Raw genomic sequence first — 12400 nt, forward strand, 5'->3', positions numbered from 1 at the left:
CCAAACTTGATGCCATTTATTTATATCCAATTATATATTGAATAATGTACTGTCTTAAATTGCGCAGTTCAATATTCAATAAAAGGGATTAGATGGACAGCCCTGCCTTGTTTCTGACATTAGGGGAAAGTTTTTTTTTTCTAGAATACCATTAGGTTACTGTGATTTTCACCTTTAGTAAATAGGAACAGAGAAACATTTTGATCTAAGGCTAATTTTTCCCATTGCAGAGATCAAACTATTCTGAGTTCCCTGTGAAATCTGAGCTTTTTTTACTCTGGCTTGTGTGATCAAAAACTTTTTCCTGCCCTGTGTGAGCACTAGATATTGTTCCATTTTGTTCTTTCAGGTGGTTCTTTACCTGACCTGAGGTAGTATCTTCATATGAATAACATATACTTGGTTGAAAACCTTAGGATAACCTATTTATATATATATATATATATATATATATATTTATTTATTTATTATTTAATTTATTTATATTAAAGTATAGTTGATTTATGATATGTTAGTTTTACGTATACATCATAGTGATTTGATATTTTTATAGATTATACTCCATATACACTAATATGTATAAAATAGATAACTAATAAGAAAAAAAAGTTGAAAAGAAAAGTTATTACAAAATAGTGGCTATATTTCCCTGTGCTGTACAATATATTTTTGTTGCTTATTTATTTTATACATAGGAGTTTTTAGCTCCTAATCCCATCCCCCTATCTTGCCCCTCCTCCCTTCCTTCCCCCCATTGATAACCACTAGTTTGTTCTCTATAATTGTAAGTCTTTTTTCTGTTTTGTTATATACATTCATTGTTTTAATTTTTAGATCCCATATATAAGTGATAACATAGAGTATTTGTCTTTCTCTGTCTGACATTTCACTAAGCATAATACTCCTACATCCATTCACGTTGTTGCAGATGGGAGAATTTCATTCTTGATTATGGCTGAGTAATATTCAGTTGTGTGTGTGTGTGTGTGTGTATATATATATATATATATATATATACATACATATATATATCACATCTTTATCCATTCATCTATTTATGGACACGTGCATTGTTTCCATATCTTAGCTATTGTAAATAATGCTGCTGTGAACATAGGCCAACATTTTTAGATCTTTGTATCTATGTCTTTGTCCCCCTTTTTCCTTCAGATTCTCTGCCCTGTGAATTTCAGCTATCTTTGTCTTCCTGGGCACCCAGGTCCATCTCCCTTCACTAAGTCCTGGAAACAATCCAGGCAGTAAGAAAGGACAATCATAGGGTTCATCTCCTTTGCTTCCTGTCTCTTAGGGATTGCTGTTTTTCATAACTTGATATTTAGATCTTGAGAAACTGTTGCTTCTCATATTTTTGTTATTTTTAAAATTTGTTTCGAGCAGTTTCTGTTACTCATATTGACCTAAAGAATATTTCTCTAAACTTTTTAAAAACAATGATTTTTTGAAAAATATTTAGAAGCACTTTGTCCCCAAGTTGTAGTAAATGTGCCTATTTTATAAAAGGGAAAGTGGGATTCCAAAGTACTTTGAAGACACTTTGAACCCTGTGCACAGACTGAAAACAAATGAGAGCTTAAATCCAACAGTGAATAATTTCTAAATTATATTGTTGCTAATTGAATACTCCTAGTAGTTGTTTCCTAGAAGGGGGTACCAACTTTTCTTCTTGTTCCCTTGTTCTGATAGGGATCAGAATCAAGTTAAATGGTTGTTTGGAACTGCTCCAGAGAAGTCTGAAGAGCCATCCTTATTCTCCAATACTCCACACATTAACATGTTTCTTCAGTAGTCTTCTTTGACACAAAGCACTCTCCTTCTACCAGTATATACATACCTGTAGCTCATGACTGACATGAAGGTAGAGAGAAATTTAAGAAAGTATGGATAAAAAGAAATTGATAAAAGAGGGCATTGAAAACACTGCTAAATATTTTAGACTGTTTCCTGTAGCCAAAGGAATTTATAAAGGACCTTCATTGAGTAATTTGACCAGTTCTTTGTTTCCAAAAGCTAAGTCTGATGGCTTAGAGTATTCTAAATATGAGTTATGAAGAAATCACCAGGGCACAACTTCTTAAGGAATAAAGATTACTCAGAAAAGATAGGTCAAATACTAGGAAATGAAGTACATTTTATCATTTTGTTGTTGTTGTTTGTTTTGTTTTGTTTTTTAGGTAAAGAAATGAAATTTTTAAGAGAAGAGAGTACCATGCATCTGTTTCTATGAGTCATATGTGATCACGAGATTTTAAAATCATGAATTATATAGATGTCATCTTCTGAACCCACTTTTGAATATATTTTTACTATATGAAATTCAGAATGTGGGGTATGGAGAGATACTGCCAGTCTATGCCTAAGATCTTTGGAAATTAGGAACCCATACCCTGTGTAAGAAACTCAGGCAACTTTTGGACAGTTCTTCCTGACATTGATCCAAATGGATTATGACTTGAATATCCTAAAATAATAGAGGTCAATATAGGGAAGAAACTTCCATAGGGGGAAGGGGGTTGAGTTATGGGTGAAAGAAACCATTGTTAAAGTTCTCACAGATCATTTTGTATGTTATTTATTCAACTGCTCTTCTTACCCCACACTGAGAACCACTGTTTTAGAAAACAAATAAACAAAGAGACAATTTAGATCTCAAATCTCCTGTCCCTACCTCCTCCCCTGCATCAGCCTTGCCTCCCACTTTTCGTTACACACTGTCCTAAGAAGAAAGGCACTGGTGAACTAGCTCATTGGTTACACTCATTCCAAGCTCTTATTCCTTTATCCCTTTGTAAAGCTGTTCCAATTTTACTGTTATAAACATTCACTGGACAGGAAAATGGCAAGGCTTTATTTGACTGTCAGCCAAATCAGAATTTCTGCTGAGGTGACATCAGTACTTAAAGTAGAATTGAAGACCAAACTTGATAGTCTTTAGTATTGTTGATGATGCCTCTTAACAGCAGCTTTGCCAAGGAAATTAAAAGGCTTAAATGTTGAGTTAAACACTGCCTACTGCTATATTCTTTGGGGGTTTTATTTGTTTTACTCTTATATAAGATAAAGGGATATTGATTAGGAAATTAGTTTAAGATATTATGTAAATTTAACAATTTCATATTTTCAATAAACATTTGCATTTCATTCCTTATTATATTAATTACTTAATTCACAACAGATAAAGGAAAGAGTACTACTTTTCTGGAAAAGTCTCTTAAGGCAGAGAAGGAATTCTACTTTAGTCATTCAGTATTAGGAGACTGTTGATCTGAACCCAATACTCATACACAAAAAAGTTCTGTATAATATATACATACGTGCAAATAAACCATAGCATTGAATTAACATTTCATTTTTAAATTGTTACAAGAATGCATAATATCTACAAGAAGACAGAGGAAAACAAGCTTGATTCTCTTAAATGTGTCATTGAATTGTAGCATGAATTTGTACATGACCATTCAATATAGTCCCTTAACATTAAAATCATAAAGTAGCAAAAGCAATTCTCTATAATACAAGTCATTTGGTATGTTTTGCACAAAACTAATATGGTTTTTTTCCCTTTTCAGGAATAACTGGTGGAGAAATCAGTGAAAGCTAGAAAAAGTTATTTCCCTTTCTAAAGACTACCGTTCTGTTATATTAAAAATATACTTCAATAAAAAAATAAAATTAAAAAAAAATCAGTCTGACTGTATTGGTTGGTTTGTGATATTTTTTCATTGGACTGAATTCATATAGAAATGATGTTTATGGTGTATTATTTTTCAAATTCACAATTTTAAAAGGTTACTTCCTAATTATCTACATAATAATTGTCAGAGATTTAAACATGTGATGGCAATATACGCCTTTCTTTTGAACAAACCCCGTCTAAAAAATACAACACAGAAGAGCTTCAAGATGGCGGAAGAGTAAGATACGGAGATCACCTTCCTCCCCACAAATACATCAGAAATACATCTACACGTGGAACAACTACTACAGGACACCTACTGAACACTGGCAGAAGACCTCAGACCTCCCAAAACGCAAGAAACTCCCCACGTACCTGGGTAGGGCAAAAGAAAAAAGAAAAAGAAAAAGAAAAAAAAAAGAGAAAGAAGAATAGGGACGGGACCTGCACCAGTGGGAGGGAGCCATGAAGGAGGAAAGGTTTCCACACACTAGAAGCCCCTTCGCGGGCGGAGATTGTGGGTGGCGGAGGGGGGAGTTTCGAAGCCACGGAGGAGAGCGCAGCAACAAGGGTGCGGAGGGCAAAGCGGAGAGATTTCCGCACAGAGGATCGGTGCTGACCGGCACTCACCAGCTCGAGAGGCTTGTCTGCTCACCCGCCCGGGGAGGGGCTAGGCTGGGAGCTGAGGCTCGGGCTTCGGTCAGAACGCAGGGAGAGGACTGGAGTTGGCGGCGTGAACACAGCCTGCAGGGGGTTAGTGCACCACGGCTAGCCGGGAGGGAGTCCGGGGAAATGTCTGGACCTGCCAAAGAGGCAAGAGACTTTTTCTTCCCTCTTTGATTCCTGGTGCACGAGGAGAGGGAATTAAAAGCGCTGCTTAAAGGAGCTCTGGAGACGGGCGCGAGCCGCGGCTATCAGCGCGGACCCCAGAGACGGGCATGAGACGCTAAGGTTGCTGCTACAGCCACCAAGAAGCCTGTGTGCAAGCACAGGTCACTATCCACATCTATCCTCCCGGGAGCTTGTGCAGCGCGCCACTGCCAGGTTCCCGAGATCCAGGGACAACTTCCCTGGGAGAACGCACGGTGTGCCACAGGCTGGTGCAACGTCACGCCGGCCTCTTTCACCGCAGGCTCACCCCACACTCCGTACCCCTCCCTCCCCTTGGCCTGAGTGAGCCAGAGCCCCTGAATCAGCAGCTCCTTTAAACCCGTCCTGTCTGAGCAAAGAACAGACGCCCTCAGGTGACCTACATGCAGAGGCGGGGCCAAATCCAAAGCTAAACCCCAGGAGCTGTGTAAACAAGAAGAGAAAGAGAAATCTTGCCCAGCAGCCTCGGGAGAAGCGGATTAAATCTCCAAAGTCAACTTGATGTACCCTGCATCTATGGAATACCTGAATAGACAAGGAATCATCCCAAATTGAGGAGGTGGACTTTGGGAGGAACAATATATATATATATATATATATATATTTCACTTTTTCTCTTTTTGTTAGTGTGTATGTGTATGCTTCTGTGTGTGATTTTCTCTGTATAGCTTTGCTTTTACCATTTGTCCTAGGGTTCTGTCTGTCCGTTTCTTTTTCTTTTTTTCTTTATTTCTTAAAAAAAATGTTTTCTTAATAATTATTTTTTTATTTTAAACTTTATTTTATTTTATTTCACTTTATTTTATTTTATCTTCTTTCTCTCTTTCTTTCTTCCTTTTCTCCCTTTTATTCTGAGCCGTGCAGAGGACAGGCTCTAGGTGCTCCAGCCAGGTGTCAGGGCTCTGCCACTGAGGTGGGAGAGCCAAGTTCAGGACACTGGTCCACAAGAGACCTCCCAGATCCACATAATATCAAATGGCGAAAATCTCTCAGAGATCTCCATCTCATGGCCAAGACCCGTCTCCAATCAATGATCAGCAAGCTACAATACTGGACACCCTATGCCAAACAACTAGCAAGACGGGAACACAGCCCCATCCATTAGCACAGAGTCTGCCTAAAATCATAATAAGGCCACAGACACCCCAAAACACACCACCAGATGTGGACTTGCCCACCAGAAAGAAAAGATCCAGCCTCATCCACCATAACACAGGCACTAGTCCCCTCCACCAGGAAACCTACACAACACACTGAACCAACCTTAGCCACTGGTGACAGACACCAAAAACAACAGAAACTACGAACCTGCAGCCTGCGAAAAGGAGACCCCGAATACAGTAAGTGAAGCAAAATGAGAAGACAGAGAAACACACAGCAGATGAATGAGCAAGGTAAAAACCCACCAGACCTAAAAAATAAAGGGGAAATAGGCAGTCTACCTGAAAAAGAATTGAGAATAATGATAGTAAAGATGATCCAAAATCTTGGAAATAGAATGGAGAAAATACATGAAAAGTTTAACAAGAACCTAGAAGAACTAAAGAGCAAACAAACAGTGATGAACAACTCAATAAATGAAATTAAAAATTCTCTAGAAGGGATCAATAGCAGAATAACTGAGGCAGAAGAATGGATAAGTGACCTGGAAGATAAAATAGTGGAAGTAACTACTGCAGAGCAGAATAAAGAAAAAAGAATGAACATATTTGAGGACAGTCTCAGAGAACTCTGGGACAACAGTCAATGTACCAACATTCGAATTATAGGAGTCCCAAAAGAAGAAGAGAAAAAGAAAGGGACTGAGAAAATATTTGAAGAGATTATAGTTGAAAACTTCCCTAATATGGGAAAGGAAATAGTTAATCAAGTCCAAGAAGCACAGAGAGTCCCATACAGGATAAATTCAAGGAGAAACACACCAAGACACATATTAATCAAACTATCAAAAATTAAATACAAAGAACAAATATTAAAAGCAGCAAGGGAAAAACAAGTAACACTAAGGGAATCCCCATAAGGTTAATAGCTGATCTTTCAGCAGAAACTCTGCAAGCCAGAAGGGAGTGGCAGGGCATATTTAAAGTGATGAAGGAGAAAAACCTACAACCAAGATTAATCTACCCAGCAAGGATCTCATTCAGATTTGACAGAGAGATTAAATGCTTTACAGACAAGCAAAAGCTAAGAGAATTCAGCACCACCAAACCAGATTTACAACAAATGCTAAAGGAACTTCTCTAGGCAGGAAACACAAGAGAAGGAAAAGACCTACAATAATAAACCCAAAACAATTAAGAAAATGGTAATAGGAACATACATATCGATAATTACCTTAAATGTAAATGGATTAAATGCTCCAATCAAAAGACACAGACTGGCTGAATGGATACAAAAATAAGACCTCATATATGCTGTCTACAAGAGACCCACATAAGACATAGGGAAACATACAGAGTGAAAGTGAGGGGATGGAAAAAGATATTCCATGCAAATAGAAATCAAAAGAAAGCTGGAGTAGCAATTCTCTTAACAGATAAAATAGACTTTAAAACAAAGACTATTACTATTATATATATATATATATATGTCTAGATTTTAACTGATTCTCACTGCAAGGGATACCACTAGGTTGCCTTATCTTTCGAATGGCCCTATATATTGGCATGACTTAATATACAGTAAAAGTCAAACAAATGGCACCTGTCCATCATGTATTGGATTTCAACAGATACAGAGCTCTTCTGACAGAATCAGTCTGAATTTTTTCTGATTTTTACACCTCCATACTTTACATACAGAAAAATACCAAATATACAGCTACATTTATGATTACCAGTGAGCTCCATAACCACATATCCATCAAGCAAAATTTGGCCCTTAGCCTTAGCCTCCATAACCTCATATTCATCATATATCTGGCTGGCTAAAATTAAATTTGAGTTACCTATAGTTATTTGGAATGCATTTTATACGGTATGGATCCTGCATGACTCAAAAATATAGGATGTAGAATGATTAATTATATGTTCTGTTAAGAAAGAACAAATTATACTGAAGGAAAAAAAATCTGTTGTGTATACCTGATGAAGAGAGCGCCCTCGAGTGCTGATATGCGGATACTGCAGGCATTAAGACCTAACCTATAAAAACCTAACCTGCTTTATAGCTTTATCAAGTCATGGGTCCATCCTGTGCCCACTGCAGCCATTACTAGTTGAGTTAGCCTTAAAATCTATCTCAGTACAACTTGTTGAGTAGCTATATGCAGTCATTTGTGACTGGCACTTAAGATCTAATTTTTGTTCCTTTAATTAGCCACAGAATCATTTAGATTAAATACCCAAAGGTAATCAGATTCACCAGGAACTTACTAGTAAGACTCATGTATTCAGGTTTCTGATTTTATATTTCATTTAGTAATTTTCTTTACATTTTAATAATTCTATGTTAACGATTTGAATGTCCGAAAACACAGAAAGGAAGAAAATCTTAATTCTGCAACTAAACCACATAACCATTGTGTATTTTCTCTCTCCTCTCTCTCTCTCTGTATCTCACACACACACACACACACACACACACACACACACACGCACGCACACACACACCATGTTTCAGCATCATTTCATTTAGGGATCTCTTAGCCTAATAGCTGTAGTTTATTCTTAACAAGACAATCGAATGATTTTTATCCTATCATCACCCATCTATATACAAATAGAGTCACAATTTGTAACATTGCTAGTTCTATGCATAGTTCATAGATACTAAGGACTCTCATTCTAAAGTAAAATTATTGACAAAAAATATAAAAGTATACATTCATGAATGGGAACACTTAACTAGCTGTTAGTATTTCAAGAGTGAAGTTATAACTAGAAATCTTAGAGAACTGAGAGCGTCAAGACCATCATTAGATCAGTGGAACTCAAAAATTGCTGAGACATCAATAACAGAATTATAGAACTTAAAGTTCAATGGAAAAAAAAAGTTCAATGGGAGACTGTGAATGGTCATTGAATTGATTGTTACAGAAATTGAGCGCCAAGAGTTGAGAGGTTGAGATGAGTGAAGTGGAAATATTAGCAACATTAATAATGGTGGTTACAGAATCTATTTAATGAGTAACCATTACATGGGTATCAGACAATGATAAAGTACTTCCTGTTGATGAAGGGCAAGGAGGACCGATGAAAGAGGCAGAACATTCTAGATTGGTAGATGGCAGTTTTAATAGGAGAGAGAACTTACATGCAAGGCTTGTCTTGGGTGCCACAAAACCAGTAATCTCTGCACCTGCCCACCAGAATCTTAAAAGTCTATATAAAGGTCTTTAATTGGGTTCAGTCATGTATACTGTTCAGATTGTCTTGACAACACATTTCTCTCTCAAGGCTGCATCTTTGAAAACAGTTCTGGTTGTGGGGACAGTGAGCAAAAGGTACATTCCAAGGACAGGGGAGAGGACGAGAAGCCTCTGATTGCCTGGGCCCAGATTGCTGGTCAGTCATCACATCCTTTTGATGACTTCCTCCAACACAATAGCTCCACAAGGCAAATATTATTAGCCTTATTTTACAGATCATAAAACTAAGGTCTGGAAAGATTACGTAGTTCACTTGAAGTCACTTAGGTAACATATCACAGAGCCAGGATGGTCTATGGCCAATGCAGTTCACATGGCAGTGAAATAATAAAGACAAGCTAACTTATGCTGCAGTAACAAACAACCCCCAAAATTAGGTGGCTTGAAACTCTAGGATTTGTTGCTCGCTTACACTACATATTTACTGTGGATCAGTTTAAGATCTGCTACATATTGTTCTCACTGGGGGAGTCAGGTTGTAGAAACACATATTGACAGAAAAGTTACCATCTATGACATTGCCAGTGGCCACAGCAGAGAGAGTGGTGAATTATCTAAAAGCTTCCAGCCAGAAGTGACACATGCTATTTCTTGCTCATATTTAACTGGCCAAAGCAAGTCACTAAATTTAAGGGCTGGAAAGTAGAACTTCACATATGACCAGGAGGAGGAATGGAAATATTTGGTAGACACTACTAATGTCTAACACATGTACACTTTGCTTAATGGATAGATGCCAGATGCCAACAGGATGGAATCCAAGCATGTTTATTTGTCTTAGAAAACCCAGTATGATGTGGCCTCTGATTATCTGCCATACATCATCCCATCAATTTCCCACAGGAATCCTATATTCTAGTGATATCAAACCAGTAATTATGCCCCCAAACTATCAGGCTATGTCATGCCCCATGCATTTGCACATAAGGTACACTTTGGGATTTTCATTCCACTTATATCTGCCTGATGAATTTCTCCTCTTCTTTCAGGACCCAGCTCAGGGTTTTCCTGTGCTATGAAGGTTTATCAGCACATTCCATCCCTGATCCACATGTGCCAGAGCTGTACCTCTATTCTATCCTCATCAAACAGTATCACACTCATTTGTTTACAAGTTATTCTCATCTATTAGACTGTAAGTGTTCTGAGTACAATATCTCTGGATCATTGCTAGTACTCAATAAATAATGTCTGGATGAAGGAATCTGTATTTTAATAGGGGATACTAAGATTTAGCAAAGAAAATATATCATAAGTATTAAACTGTCATTAATAAACCAGGGAAGGTTTGAAAAAAATATAGGATGGTAGGAGATAGGCATATCAGCAGTAGCTTTTTATTCTTTACTGTTAAAACTAACAATTTTTTCAAAGGAACCATTTTTTTTAAATGCAACCTGATTTCATACTGGAGTGGAAGGTCACATATATATGAGTAGTTTGTGAGGTTTTTTCAAATGATTGTTATCTCTTAGAGACTTCTCCCTGGAAAATCAGATGTTTCAAGTTTCTCCTAAAATGATTTATTGAGAATTATTACCATGGCGAGCAATGAATTTCCTCATCTAGTGACATTTATTTTCTGTAGATATGCTGGAGATAAGTATATAATTTTTCCCATTTTACAGAAAAGGGAACAAGTTCAGAGAAGTTAGTTAACTTACCCAAATTACACGGCTGGTAAATGCCTGAAATGGAGTTCAAACTCATGACTTTTTGATGATGAAGCCGTGTTATTAATAATTCCATTTGTACAATAAATGCAGTAGATGTAGTAAATAAATTTATCATACTCATGTATTTATGATGTTCTAATAAATCACCCTATGCTGTGTTTTATCAGAGGGTTTTCCTTTCCCAATGTTTTTATCCAAAGAGCATTGATAAGGTATAAACTTCAGGTTTTATCACTTATATAGGTGATAGTTTGGGACTTACAAATTTTTCTGGAATTGTAATAGCTGTGGTTTTTGCCAAATTCTAGGGCCTCTTTTGGGTCTGGTGTTGTATGGTGGTTACACATCTAGAAATCTTATGACCATCCTACCTACCCCAGCTGTCACATGTCGTTGGGTAGACTATGCCCTTGAAATCTTTGGTACTTTTGACATTTAAAGGAAGAAAGCAATGCATTTGTTTTCCAAGAACTTCTCCTACCAAGAATTTCCTAATAGCACAATGTGACGCCAAGGTTTCTAAAACACATTCTCCTAAATGCACACAGTTAGCCCCAGGCCAGATTTCCACAATTATTCATCTCTGGACTCGAACTGTATTCATCTGTGAACAAAAAAGAAATTCTATCTGAAGGCACATCTAATCTTTGAATCTAAATCAGTTCTCTGAAGTACCTATGAAATATAGAACTAGGAACTTTTTTCTACCATCCAACATAAAGAAATTCTATATTCCTCTACAGACAATTTTTTTTCAAAATTCTACTTAGAGATTGCACTTGTTTATTCTAGCTTTCAGTGATTTCTTAGGCTTAGAATTTGCGTGAAGGCCCCCAGCAAATGCAAATTGCTAATTTCAACAAGTCTTCTTCACTGGGGCAAATAAATAACATGACTGCTCAGTGAATTTTACCTTACAGAGAAATCAGGATGAGCAATTACTGAAGAAGGAGTGTCCAATTCCTGCTGTCTTTGCAACCAACAGACCACGCCGCCTCAAAATTATTTCCCACAAATCATTTCATTCACACTGGTTTTTAGAAGAGTCATTTCAACCCAACCTAACACTTATTCAAAGCCCAGGCTTAGACAGATAACCCATACTCAGACGTTTTGCAAATCGTTACATAATGTTTATTCATGGACTACTTTAGTCTTCTTTATAGAGATTAGCTGCCAGTTTCATGAATGTTTCTTGGTAATACTTTTTCATCCATTCATACCTTCAGGGTTAGAACTAATTTTGTAGCATTTTTATTGTAATTACGTGTCTTAAAGACATTATTTTTTAACCTTTGCCTGGTAAGTGACAGCCTAAGAAAATGATACTTTCCACAATAATGTAAAATAGGCATCACAACAGAAAAGAACATATTAATAATGAATTATCAGTGAAGGTTAAACTTCTTCAACTCTTATGTATGCATGGATGTTACAATAGGATACAAAAGAAGACAAATACATTTGTGGAAATGTAGGTTCATAATCATCAGACCCGTGGCAAAACACTGTTCAATTCACTAAGTGAGATTTTTTAAAATGTGTACATATATGAAACTGTAAACATTAAGGTTATGGAATAAGTCTTTAATAAATTTCCTGCCTTAGTGTAGTATGGTTGTTAACAAGAGTATTTTGGAGTTGCATAGGTCTTAGTTCAGATCTTGACCCTGGAACTCATCAGTCACATACCCTTGGGAAGATTTCAGAATCTCAGTGATCAATATTTTATCCAACTTTAAATGAGAGTATCAATATCTACAGCTCAAGATTGTGGGGTGATTAATACAA

The sequence above is a fragment of the Mesoplodon mirus genome (assembly GCF_964341445.2).
Source record: "Mesoplodon mirus genome assembly, chromosome: 2".
Lineage (NCBI taxonomy): Eukaryota > Metazoa > Chordata > Mammalia > Artiodactyla > Ziphiidae > Mesoplodon > Mesoplodon mirus.